This window comes from Phaethon lepturus, unplaced genomic scaffold (genome assembly GCF_000687285.1).
Source record: "Phaethon lepturus isolate BGI_N335 unplaced genomic scaffold, ASM68728v1 scaffold11087, whole genome shotgun sequence".
Lineage (NCBI taxonomy): Eukaryota > Metazoa > Chordata > Aves > Phaethontiformes > Phaethontidae > Phaethon > Phaethon lepturus.
The window spans coordinates 1-10,667 of NW_010552600.1; the positions used below are offsets into that span (position 1 = coordinate 1).

A 10,667-nucleotide genomic window follows, 5' to 3' on the forward strand; every position below is an offset into this window, starting at 1 on the left:
GCAGCCTCCTGGCGCAGCCCCCGTTGCCCTAGGGATGGCTGCGTTAAACCTGATGGGATTTCATGTAGGCCTAGTGTTAGGCCCGTGTCAAAAAAATCACAGCTATTGACAACTGCTAGGTCCTGGGGTATATCCTTTGAATTTATAAGGAGGAAATAATCTTTAAGGCCAGGGTTTCCATTCAATGTTTCTCATCATTCTTTTCATAAGGAAATGGGAACTTTGCCACGGATAAGAATTGGAGCAGGGTTTAAGCAGGCCAAGTTTGTGACTGAGACTTCTACTCTGTTCTGCAACAGTAACAGACAATAGTTCAAGCAAGCAATGCTGGATGGGTGTAAATTGTAATGGACCATGCATGGCAAATGTTTACAGCTGGTAGTGAAGGGTGAGTAGATGCTGAAGCACATGTGTTTGTTAGAGAAGGAGGGCATATTTGCATATTGTTTTCAATTTACATTGTTGCATATTTGTTTCTTGGATTATCATTTAATCACTTGGCGTTTCACTGAAAGTGCAAGAAAAATTATTGTGGAAAATAGACAGGATCTCAGAGCACCGGCAGCATACATTTTTGATAGGTGGGGTTTTTCCACCACCTACCGAAAAGAACTGTAATTGCATCTTTGGTTAGAAATTATTTTAAGAGGGTAGTTACTGACGGATGGAATTTACTCCCTAGGTGTGCTGAAGTTATTCTTGGGTGTGGATACACATTCCTCAAGAAGCATGAGAGAATTCGTATTTGTTTGCCTCTATTACACTTATAGGGAATGGCTCATCAAATTGGGCGCAGTGCACAAGCCTCATATTCTTCTCCTCATTTATGTGCACAGTACATGTTAGTAGTACTTCATCTCTTAGAGTCTGAAAGGAGCTTGCTGGTTTTTAGGTATTAGCAGTTGATAACCTCCAATATCTAGGTTTTTAAATGGGGGGATTTTAACTGTCAGAGATTTAAGTAAGGTTTGCTTGTATTGGACACAGAATCAGAGAATATCTCAAGTTGGAAGCGACCTGTAAGGATCATCAAGTCCAACTACTATGCTTTACTGTTGGTGTGATCATACTTAGTGTAAAATCAGGCTAAGGTGGTGGTTAATATCCCCTTACAGCAAGATAAGTTGTTCTAGTAACTCAACAAGACTGTAGATCTCTCTCATTCTTCATAGCTTGTGTTAAAATGTATTGGTAGGAGAAGGTAACAGACAAAGAAGTGTAAGTATAAACCTTATTACAGCTCAGAATTAAATAGCTCCTAAAAACGACATGTTTAGTAAAAGAAAAAAAACAACTTTTTCTTCAGCCTTTCAAGTAACATTTATCCCTTTTCCTTTTTTCTTTTTTAAAGAGAAACACAGCCCTGAAGAGAATGTTTTTTTTTCTTCAGTAAAGTAACATATTCCTGGTTTAGCACGTGAGAACTTAATAAACTGCTTATTGGTGTTCATTGATGCTCACAGAATTATAAAGCACGCACTTACATTCCACACCATCATTTTGGCTTGAGCCAGAGTCTGAGCCTGAGATTGCTGTTAGCTTTTTGTACAAAAATCAACTTTTAGAGATCATATTCCAATATTTTGTGGAGCATTGTTTATACACAGTAACAGTCATTTTATATGTTATCTAATGGCATTATTTAAAACATTAATATTTTGATAACTTAAGCACAATGTTCTCATCACAATAGATAATATTTTTAGACAATGGGATATAAAAGGCAAAATGAGGCTATTCTTTTTTATTTGTAACCTCTCTGTGTAAAGTTTGGCAATAGACGAAAATGAAAATAACATTTCTTTTATACTCCATGTTGTGATAGAACAATTTGCTAGACTTCCAGGACCAAATATTCAGTAGTACATTTAAGATGTTTTCCAAGTAGCCACTTTCATGCTTATTTTCCTCCCTCTTTTATGGCAGGCCGCATGTTATTACTGTAGATGACCTGGTCATAAACACCAATAAGATCTCTCCACTTCTTCGGAAATTTTCCACTCAGAAATAGGAACTCAAAGCTCAACTATCTCAAGTCATGCAGCTTCCTGTCACTTAATATTTTGGATGTTATTTCAAACAATTTCGTGTGTTATGTCTTGTGACCATTAATCATTTTTAACATTTTTCTTTTTTCTTCTTTAAAGATCATTTGAGTCAGACATATACATCTTAAAAATCTAGAAGTGAGAAAAAACATTTTAAAAGTAGTATAACTGTTTCTTGCTTTATTCAATATTTTTAATTTTAAGGAAAAACTGAAAATTGTATTTGCTATTAATAAGCTAAGACAAAACAATCAGATTGTTTCAGGAGTTCAGAGTATTTGGTTAAATGCTGGCCCTGTTGAAATTAGTTCACCATCAGTTTCAGAGTAGCTTTGATTTTTAGCAGTCCTTACATTCTACACCATAGATACAAAATTTCAGTTTTTCTAGAAAGTTATGCAGTGTACTGAGTGCAGTGCTCCTAGATGACATTTCTGTGTTCATTACGTCACATTGTTCATCCAAATTTTCAAGCTAGGCTATCCTTTGTATTTTTTAACCAATTCCACAATGTTTAACAAAAGGAGAGAGAGGGGAAAAAAGGATTTCAGTTCTTGCTCAGTGAGAGCTTATTTAGCTATGAAATAACTGGATGCAATTAAACTAATATTGTGAACGTTAGATATGTTCCCTCTTCCTAATCACAAGCAGACACAATAAATTATGGCTAATATATACTCGCCTTAAGTGCTTGCAGTCTAAATGAGGAAGTCTAAAATTAATTGTTACATAATAAACCCATAATGCTATATTAGGTTTCTTTAGAATTCAAGCAATCTGGAGATTACAGTGTGGAGGGTAGTTGGTAGATCTATTTATCCTCTGGCAGCAGTGAGTTTTAGCATGGAGATGAGTTATGCAGAATTCTTAAACAACAGTTGCCACTGAAGTACCAATAGGTCTGCTTTCCTCACCTGTCTCAAAAGCTGGCGCTCTTCGTGAGAAGCTGTGTTATTTTTGTCTTAATTTATCAAGTGTAAGGCAAGTTCACTTTGTATTGGTGTTACAGCTTCAGCAGAAGTTTGGGTGGCCCTTGGGTCTAGTGAGGTCCACCCCTGCCAGAATTTGACAACCTCTGAAAAAGCGTTTCTGAGTCTTATTTTCTGTACTGTGATAAGCATGCTGGCGCACAGGTTAGCCCCAAGCCCAGTGCTGGCACTGACAATGATACACTGGGAGCGCACACTAGAGAAGATAGACATTGTGTTTGTGTTGCAGCCCTCAGGGAGGGAAATCCCCACCAGCTTGAAAGCATTAGAGCTGCCACGGACAGGACATACACTCTGGTGTCTATGCATGTGTCTCTCGTTGATTACTAGATGTTTGGGACTTGCCACTTTTAAGACCAGTTTTAGTTTTTGTTGACACTTAAGTGGGTAAAAGCACTTTGTTAGAACAAAATTTTAATAGCTGAAGATCTGCTGTAAGGAAACTTCCATTGTACTTGTGCTGAAACCCAGTAGTTTAATGTTGTTACCTTGGTTAAAGATGAGTCGCAACATAATGAGTCATCATCTCTGGAGGTATTTAAAAGACATGTAGGCATGGCGCTTAGGAACACCATTTAGTGATAGACTTGGTAGTGTTAACAGTTGGGCAAGACAGATGATCTTAAGGGTCTTTTCCAACCTAAATGATTCTATGATTCTCTGATTCTATGATAATGCAGTCCTGTGATAGAAAAGATATTTAATTCTAGATCACAATAGTAAGTGGGTAATGACACTATACATTTTGTTTATGAAATAGTGTATTTTCTTATAAGGAAATATGGGATCAGAAATGCAGACAAATTCTGAGGTACAAAGGTTCCTCAGAATTTGCTGTTCAGATGTGACAATCTGCTTGGGCTTCTCTAACTTCAGGTGAATTTCAGTGTATTTAAGGTGACTGTAAGTATATTCCACTGTTTAGTCTGTAGCCTTTACAGGATTACATATATTATTTTGATTATAGAGTTTATTTATAGACAGTAAATTTTATCATTAGCTTTCTGAGTTAGTAGTTCTGCTTGTTTTCTCTGCTATATTTCACGCTGTCTAAATTCATTGCTTGCTTTCAGCCTAATATCGATAGGCTATAAGAAGCCATTGGAAAGGGATGACCTGTTTGAACGGAAGTGATTCACCATACAGTGTGTGCCCCAGCCTTGAAAAACAATGGAGAAAAGAAATCCAGAAGTCTACCACAGGATTAAATGGTAGCTCTAATTCTAACAGTAGGCAATATTCTTTCCTGTAGTCTAGAAGCTGGAAAAGATTTCTAAGATCTTGTTGTTTATGGAACAGCCTACATTTTGTAGATCACAAAGGCTACTCAGTGTTGTGATCAGTGATCTCTAGTGTGGCTATGGGGTTTTTCTAAATTGTTTAAGTTCAAACATACCTCTTGGAAAGATATCTAGTTACATTTTAATATTTCAAGTGATACAGAATCTACTGTGACCGATACGGAATCTACTGTGACTTTTACTTTGGTGATTAATTACCATCTTTGTCAAAACTGTCCAACTAATTTCTCTCTGAACTTGTCTGTTTTATCTTTACATCTGTATTTCATGTAGGTAGAGAAGCCTATTATCACCTTGCTTATCAATGGACACTGGCTTACAGAACACACAAAACAGGCTTCAGTTTTCTTTCGTTTTAACAATACTGAGTTTTTCAGATATTTTTGGGTTTTTGCTTGAGTTATCCTATGTGATTATCATGTAAATCCTTGACAGTTTCAGTCACAGTTATTTTGTTGTAGTTAAAGTGCACTAGGAGCTCTGTAATGTTAGGAAGTTCACAGGAGAGAGAACCTAACCTGTAAGTCCAGTAAGAGTGTAACTTTTGTTTTTACTGAGAAGAGGGCTCCTGCAGAGTGACCTTACTGTATCTCTTCAGTATTTTTCTTATCTATTTGTAGATTTTCCCTTTCTTCCACTGATGGTGTATGCACCAAAACCCTTTCTACCAAAGCATTCAAAAGTATTTTTCAATAAAGATAATATTTAATTTAGACACTGTTTTTATTATTCACATAATCTGTAAAAAAATCCTGTCATTAATCACTGTGATAATTAAGAAAGGCTAACTCTTTTTTTTTTGAGTCCTTGTAAGAATATTTGCAATTGTTTGAGCTAAACTGAAGCTGAAAAAATAGCTACTTGATTCAACCTTAAATACAAATCTGAACTCTTCCTATTTTGATTATGAGTTAATTTCCCAAATTTACTGGATGAACTGGTAAATCTTTGTAGGTTGGCTGTCCGGGAAAAAGGAAGGGTATATTTGAACACTGTTTTTACTGTATAGTAGTAGTGAACATGAGAAGCTGAAGCTTGCCCCACTGTCTCGTTGAAATTTCCCCCCTGATTTTAGTGTAATTGATTTTCTGTTGACTTGAATACCCAGTAGGTTCGTTGTTTTTCAGCTGTTTAAAAGATGGCTAACTGCTGTGGAAATCTATCTATAATTTATCCCACCTTTAATAAGATATGCTGAAATGGCAGCATTATTAGCTACAAGAAATGCAGGTGCTAATAATGTATAAGTAAAAGTAGCTGTCTGACCTGCAAAATATAAATATGTTTACTATACTGTTAATATGTAGCATATGAGATGAAACTGGTTTCTCAGTGCTGCACCTTTGGTTTACTTTGTTATGAACATGGCATATTGGTATTTTTACTGCAGTAGTTAACTATTAAGCACAAGTTAAGGAAACCAAAAAATAATCCAAATCTGAAATCAATTACTGTCTTTGTTAATATAAAATACAGTCTCTTTTGTCAAGAGAGTCAAACCAATCTTTTGACATAGACTTCTCAGGTATTTGCTGAACCAGTACACAGAATTTTACTTGTAAGTTGCAAATCAGTTAAATAAAGGAATTAATTTCCTAAAGTCACATATCAAGGTGTGTCAGTACATCAGATCATGAACAGGGGAATAGAGGCTCCAGCTGGGGTGGCCATGTCTTCTGGCAAGTTTTCACAGCTACAGGCTGTGAAAGTACAGCTTCTTCCTCTCCCTGAGTAGAGTTGATGAGTGGATTCTGGGGTCAGAATTCATCCATCAATTCATCCATCCTCTCATGTGGGATGGATGGTGGGGTGAGTTGCTGTAGCATTGTCTTGTCACATGCAGGTGCTGCAGGTGACACAGTGGAAAAATGTGAGGCCCTAACACAGAGATTGTGTGGGTGTGTCTGGGTGTCAGCCCCCAAGACACCTGAGACTTGTGGTATCTGCTTGCCACACTGAGATTATACATGTGCTTGCTGTGAAGCCTGCTGTTGCTGGTTCCTGCACTGGGAGATTCTAAGCTAGGCCAAAGCAGAGGCTTTCTGAGCTCTCTTTGCGCCATCTTAGCCTATTTATCTACTACAAAGAGTTGCAAGTCTGTTTCACTGAGTTCAGCCTTGCTCTAATTATTGCCCTTTTAACTTCTCCTGGGCAGCTACCCCATCAAAATTGTTGGGTTTTGTGACCTCTGTATTTTCTCGTTGCAGGCTTTAACTTTAGCAAATTCGTCATGATGAAACTACACAGCTGGGGAAATTGTTAACCTGATGTCAGCAGGTGCTCAGCAACTCATGGAGCTAACTGTAAACATCAACCTCTTGTGGTCAGCACCTTTTCAGATCCTCATGGTTGTCTTTCTCTGGAAAGAACTTGGCCTCTCAGTCCTAGCAGGTGTTGCAGTGCTGCTTTTGGTTATACGTATAAATGCACTCATTGCAGCCAAAGTAAAAAGACTAAACGTGGAATATGTAAATAAGCATAATAAGAAGTTAAGCTGTCATAATACAGGAATGAAGGAGGGGGTAAACTATGCAGGTATAAGAATATTATTGGTACATGTAAATTAAAACCAAAACAAATAAACAATGCCAAGCCGCAGCTGTTTTTCATTGAGGGGGGAAGCATAACTGCAGTAAGAAAGCCATGTGTTTGATAGCTAAAGTAGTATTTAGGTTGGATACCTAAATTTTCATTATACTGAAACAATACTTTTGTATTAGTAAAAATTACTGTATGACTCAATTCAGGAAACAGCTTTGTTTTTGCATATTACAAGAGTTAACTCCATTAAATATGGGATTTTGTAGGATTATGGCCCTCTTCCACTTTTATTATCCAGGCTAAGGTGCTCACTCAAATTTAGCACATTATCCTGAGATTATGGGAATTCCTGTAGACCTACTGCATGTGTTCTGACTTCTTTTCTGCTCCTCTGATGCTGCAGTTCTCTCAGCACTGTATTGCCTGTTACTATGACAAATTCTGTGAGCTCCATTGAAAAAAAAAAAACCAAAACAACAAAATATGTTAATAGATGTCTGAAAACCTTTATCAAAGTGAAATTTTAGCATAGAAGAAAAGCACCTTAAAAGTTGTCTCATTTTTGTTATTTATCCTGTTTTGAAATAAAACAACTCACCATTTATGATACATAAGGGACAAGTTGAAATGTGAAGAATTACGAGTGACTAAAGTACATGTGCCATAAGAACAACCTAATTTAGAGTTATCTCAGGTCTTGCCTTCACTTGTAAAACATTCAAATTTTTGTTGTTTGGCATTGCTGAATATTTTAAAATGACATTTGGAGCTTAAGCTTATTTTCTGAAGCATGGTCGCTGCTTTTGTATGTTATAAAAATGTTTGTTTGATTATCTAGATCCTCAAACTTTATACATGGGAACCTGCATATCAAAGGAAGGTCATGAGCATTAGAGAACATGAAGTGAATGTTTTGGAGTCATCTGGGTATCTATCTGGTGACTTACTCCATGCTAACATTGACGTGTATTCCTTTTAGGATTTGTCTTATAACAGTATTAATTCTTTCAGGACTGTTTTTCATGTTCCCTATTGCCTTAGTAGCTGAATGTCTTGCAAATGTTGCCTGACGGCATCTCAAAACATTAAAAATATCAACACAATATATTTGAATGCTCAGGTTCTAACAGTATGTATATGACTGGAGAAGAATGAGAGAGATTATGAATTGACCAAGCTTTTGAAGATCTCTGTTAGAGAGTCAGAAACCAAATCCAAATATCCTGACTCTTATTTCATTGTTTTAGTTATACTGTTTCTGTTGCATAGAAATCAATTACCTTCTTTATACTCCTCCTTTTTTAAGTTTTAACAGAATGCATTTTCGATCTGTATTTTTTAGCTATCTCTTCTCAAACTCTAAACCTCTAAATACATGAAAAAGAAAAAAAACCACCAGAAAATATGAACAAAATTCATCCTAGACTTGTTTCAGTGGAATTCTATCAGGATTGCATTCAGATTTTTGTATCTTTAAATCCCTCTGTTAAACTCCATTGGAAAGTAGATGGAGACTTCAGGGCTTTGGGATGACTGGTTAAGGGATTAGGAGCACAAGTAGTGTTCTTCTCTATCCTTCCAGTTGCAGGGAATGATGAGGGAAGAAACAGGAAGAGCCTGCAGATTGATACCTGGCTCCAAGCCTGGTGTCACTGGCAGTATTTTAGGTGTTTTGATCACGGGTTGGTTTACATTATACCAGGCCTACTGGCAACAGATGGGATACACCTGTCTCAAAGAGGGAAAAGGATCTTTGCACAGGAGTTAGCAGGGCTCATTGAAAGAGCTTTGAACTAAATTTGAAAGAGGGGAGGGATAAAACCAGGCTCAGTAGAGATCAGCTTGGGAGTGGCATGCCAGTGTTTGAGGGTGTCCTGGTTTCAGCCAGGATAGAGCTGGTTTTCTTCACAGAAGCTGGTGTGAGACTGTGTTTTGGATTTGGGATGAGAAACTGTTGATAATGTGCTGATGTTTTGGCTTTTTACTGAGCAGTCAAGGACAGTCCAGCTTCTCGTGCTGGCCTGCCAGCAAGGAGGCTGGGGATGCATGGGAAGCTGGGAGGGGACACAGCCGGGACAGCTGACCCAGACTGGCCACAGAGATATTCCCTACCATACGACGTCATGCCCAGTACATAAACTGGAGTTGGCTGGGGGGCGGAAATCGCTGCTCAGGGACGGGCTGTCGATCGCCAGGTGGTGAGCAATTGCTGTATTGGGCATCACTTGTTCTTGTACATTCCTTTGTTGGTATTATTATTGTTGTTTCCTTCTTTCTTTCTGTCCTATTAAACCATGTTTATCTCAACCCACGAGGTTTTTTTCCCAATTCTCTCCCCCGTCCCACTGCAGGAGGGGGAGTGAGTGAGCGTCTGCGTGGTGCTTAGTTGCCGGCTGGGGCTAAACCACGACAGAGGGATGGTGTGTTAGCGAGGTCCTTCAGTCTGCCGTCTCAGTGAAGGTAGGGGATGGAGATCCATGCAGCAGCAAAGATGCAAGGGTTATTGATGTGTTAGAAACCATGGAAGCACCTGAGAACAGTCACATAGGAATTAGGGCTTCTCCCCCAAAAAAGGTGGCCCAACTGAAGTGCATCTACACCAATGCATGCAGCATGGGCAGCAAACAGGAGGAGCTGGAAGACATTGTGCAGCTGGAAAACTATGATATAGTTGCCATCACGGAATCATGGTGGGGTGACTCACACAACTGGAGTGCTGCAATGGATGGCTATAAACTCTTCAGAAGAGATAGGCAATGAAGGAGAGGCTGGTGGCATAGCCCTGCATGTTAGGGAGTGTTAGAGCTTCATGATGGTGATGATAGGGTTGAGCGTTTATGGGTAGAATCAGGGGAAAGGCCAACAAGGCAGATATTGTGGTGGGAGTCTGTTATAGACCACCCAACCAGGATGAAGAGACAGATGAAATATTCTGTAAGCAGCTGAGAGAAGTCTCATGATGGCTAGCCCTTGTTCTTGTGGGGGACTTAAACTTACCAGATGTTCACTGGATACACAATACAGTGGAAACAGTATAGGAGGTTCTTAGAGGGTGTCGAAGATAACTTTCTGACACAGGTGGTGAGGAATCCAACTAGGGAAGGCACCCCACTGGACCTTTTGTTGGTGAACAGAGAAGGACTTGTGGGTGATGTGATGGTTGGAGGCCATCTTGGGCATAGTGATCATGAAATTATACTTTTTGATTCTTTGAGAAGTAAGGAGGTGGGTTAGCAGAACTGCAACCTTGGACTTCTGGAGGGCAGACTTTGGCCTGTTTAGGAGTCTGGTTGACAGGGTACCTTGGGAGGCAAAGGAGTCCACGAAGGCTGGACAGTCTTCCAGAAGGAAGTCTTAAAGGTGCATGAGCAGGCCATCTGCATGTGCTGAAAGACGAGCTGGCAGGGAAGAGGACTGGCCTGGATGAACAAAGAGCTTCGGCTGGAACTCAGGGAAAAAAAAGAGAGTTTATGACCTTTGGAAAAAGAGGCAGGCAACTCAGGAGGACCACAGGTTAAGCAGGGAGAAAATTAGAAGGGCCAAAGCCCGGCTAGAACTTAATCTGGCTACTGCTGTAAAAGACAATAAAAAATGTTTCTGTAAATACATTAGCAACAAAAGGAGGACTAAGGAGTATCTCCATCCTTTACTGGATGCAGGGGCAAACATAGTGACAAAGGATGAGGAAAAGGCTGGAGTACTTAATGCGTTCTTTGCCTCAGTCTTTAATAGTAAGACCAGTTGTTCTCAGGGTACCCAGCCCACTGAGCTGGAAGACAGGGACGGGG

The 10,667-nt window shown here is 39.0% G+C and overlaps 1 pseudogene; it reads left to right on the forward strand.

The window, feature by feature from the left end:
• Window positions 1-1,356: 1,356 nt before the first annotated feature.
• The window catches only part of LOC104624019, a 28,745-nt pseudogene continuing 19,434 nt past the window's right edge, over window positions 1,357-10,667 (forward strand).